The following is a 3738-nucleotide window of genomic DNA, read 5'->3' as shown; positions in this document are numbered from 1 at the left end:
ACGTCGCGGGACCGCGCACGCAGGCGCGCAGTACAAGCGTGTGTTTGCGCAGGCGCCAAGGAAGGCCTCCTGCTCCTTAACCAGAGGTTGGCAGTGAGCAGCCTTACTTTCTGCTGAGAATTGCATCTCTTTAGGGTCAGGCTTCTCTATTGTAATCACCGAGAATAGACTCCTGTCCTGATAATTTGCTGCAGGTTTTAAACTGTAATTCTAAAGCACAGGATCACCCCATTTGGAGAATATTACTACCTTCAAAATTTTACAGATATAATCACATTTTTAAATAACCATCCACTTTGAGGCTTACACCAGATGTTTGAAGCTTTTTGCATACGGGATGAGCCAGCCACTTATTTCTTGTGTCTTTATTTTTCTAATAGTTAACAGACAGATCTAATTTTAATGAGCTTGGTCTTCACATTCCTTGGCATGGCTGTTACCAAAAATGTGGGCAATGATTGGTGGGAATGAGTACAAGCTGAGGATTGTTGTGGATGGCTGATGGGAGCAGGAAGTAATGTGAAAATAAGTGTGGAATTATATGAACCTCAACTTCTATTTCTGGATACATCTCTTCCTAAAGATAGGAAATCAGGGACTCAAGACAGAGGCTCCCACACCAATATCCGAAATGGTATTGATAGTCCACAAAGGCTACAACAACCCCCACACCCATCTCCACATGGATGGATGGACAGGATGCTTGGTATATGTGCACCTGTAATACCCATCAGTCCTAACAAGGGATTCTGATTCCTGTACAAAATAGATTGACTTTGAAAACACTGTGTTGGTTAAATGATCCAGGTAGAAGGGTCAAACATAACTGACTCCGTCCTTTTGTCTTATCTAGAATGAACAAATTTATGAAGGCAGATGGTAGAAGAACACTTGCCTTACCAGGGTGGACTACAGTGTAGGGTGGGCAATGTTAATAAGTGCAGAGCTTCTATTTGGGGTGTTGACTCCTTTCTGGAAATGGTCAGTAGTGAGGAAAATAGTTGTTGAGATATTTAATACTATGGAACTGTACCTTTACAAATGGTTAAAATAAGATTTGTTATTTTATTCTAATTCTAGTGATATGCAAAAATATGAAATTATTGCTTGCATAAATATTAAACATAAGTAACTTTTAATAATAAGACTGCAGCCCCAGCAAGTGTCTCTTTCTTCATGCAAAATTGAACAAAATAACCCTGGGAGAGTTTATGGGACTAAACTACATGGTAATATACACCATATTTAAGCAATTACAAATTGTATCTTATTTTTAAAAGTATTTTCCCTGCTCCTGAGTGACAAACCTGCTTAGTAGTAATTCCTGGTTGCCAGGATACCCTTGACACTCTCAGGGTTTTGTACCAATGCTGTCAGTGAGAATGCAACTATATGCCATTGTAGCTACGAACTAGCTAGATTAAAAAGAGGCAGAATCAGTTCTCTGGGAGTAATGAGAGTGAAGGAGCCAGCCTGAGGTCAAAGCACCATTGTCTCTAGACCTACCTCTTTTCAGCACTCAGGAGCCAGGCACGAAGAGATCAGTCGGCTATACCTAGAACTCCAGTCACTCCTGCAGAGCCTGGCTGTGATCCACCTTGAAACAGTGAGACAAATCATCAAGAACGGTGATTTAGTAGCTGCTATTAATATAACCTTTATTCTTGTTAATAAGCAGCCTGTCTACGTAGTACTTTCAAGGTGCCGAACTCTGACATAAATAAATACCCATGAATGAATTATGACTGCCTATGCTTGGCAACTTAGTTCACTAGATAAGGAACTTGTCTCTCTCTTTGTTTGTTTGTTTGTTTGTTTGCTTGTTTCAAGATAGGGTTTCTCTGTAGCTTTGGAGGCTTTCCTAGAACTCACTCTGTAGAGTAGGCTGGCCTGGAACTCACAGAGATCTGCCTGCCTCTGCCTCCCAAGTGCTGGGATTAAAGGCCTGCACCAACCACCACCCAGCAACTTGTCTCAATATAATCTAGCAGTCATTGGTAGAGCCTGGGCTCACACGTGTGTCACACCAGGGCCCATGTTATTAATTATACCCACAGTCACACCCCGGCCTACAAAAATAAGGCCAGGAAATACCCTAACTATCCCAGTTAGTTTTTCTTGTCAGCTTGACACAAATAGAGTGCTACCTGGGAAGAGGGAACTCATCTGAGGAATTGCTTGGATATCATTGGCCTGTGAGCATGTCTGTGGGAGATGGTTTTGATTGCTAATTGATTAGAAGGGCCAAGCCCACTGTGTGTGGTGTCGTTCCCTGGGAAGGTGATTCTGGGCTGGCTAAGTATGAACCAAGAAGCAAGCCCATAAGCAGCATTCCTTCATGGTTTCTGCTTGAGTTCCTGCCCTGACTTCCTTGAGGATGGACTGTGACCTAGAAGTGAAGCTGGAACAAACCCTTTGTTCTCTGATTTGCTTTTGGTCATTGTCATAGCAACAGATACCAAACAAAAGCACCGGCTATGGTGTGATTTTTTTCAAAACATTTCTTTAGCTTTTCTCAGATGTCTGGGTGCCGTATCCTGCTCTCTGTCTCCAAATGAATGAGTATTAGTCACAACAGGTAGATGGTGGGGAATGGATTCTTTCATGCAGGCTAGGAGTTGGCCTCTCACCTGGATTCATGATCACTATTAGATTGAGCCATATCCTTCCAAACCTAATCCCAGTGTTCTTTCATTTGTCCATGATGGGACATGATAGAGAGCTATTGTTGCTGTCCCTTTCATCTCTAATTGTGGAACAAGCAGAGGGGTTTGTATTCCTATATTTAGAGATGCCATCTGGTAAGCACACCATAGATGCTTTCTTTCTTTCATGTCCTGCCATACTTTGAAATGTAATTAGGTTTCATGCGGTGGGGGGTGGGGGGCTGCCTCTTTTATGATAGATCTCTTACTCTATTGAGTTGGGGGTAGGAATGTTCCTGGAGGGTCTTTATTCCAACATTATCTCACTCTTTCTGTACTGTCCTCTTTCCTTGTTACTGCTCATATACTTTTAGCTGGTCTGTCCGTCTCCCCTGATAGCATCAATTCAAGACCAAAAAAAGCTAGCACAGAAAAAGAAGCAAAAGCAAAGAAAAGGAATAAGAAAGACAATCTTTCACTTTACAAATTTTCCATGTCTATTGGGATAAAAACATATGAGGTCAAGATCAGCACAGTGGCACCTGCCTTTAATCTCACAACATGTGAGGCAGAGGTGGGCAGATCTCTGAGTTCTGGGACAGCAAGAGCTACATAGTGATACCTTTTCCAAAAAAGAAAAAAAAAATGCAGTGATGTTGCAAATGGTCGCAGTTATACCAAACCCTGTCAGTTGTCCCTTGTCTCATTCATGAGCCTGAGATTGTCTTCTCTGTTGGTTGGATTTTTAATTAGTTATTAATTTTACTTATTACTATTACTGTATGCATGGATGTGAATAACATGTGGGTGAGCATGCCACAGTGCACATATGGAGGTCAAAGGACAACTTTGTGGAATGAGTTTTCCCTTTCCACTTGTGAGTTCCAAGAACTGAAGTCAGGTCACCAGGCTTGCACATACCAGCTCAGCCATCTTGCTGGATTGGTTATTATTATTTTTTTTATCTACTACTACATTTTGCAAAAATACAAACATACACAATTAATACACATTTCACAGCCTCAGACTTAGGTGACTTAATACATTTTATTAAATTGGCAAAAGTAAATCCCCTTATCCATTTATGAAAGAA

This window comes from Onychomys torridus, chromosome 11 (genome assembly GCF_903995425.1).
Source record: "Onychomys torridus chromosome 11, mOncTor1.1, whole genome shotgun sequence".
NCBI lineage: Eukaryota > Metazoa > Chordata > Mammalia > Rodentia > Cricetidae > Onychomys > Onychomys torridus.
This window is presented reverse-complemented; position numbering follows the sequence as displayed.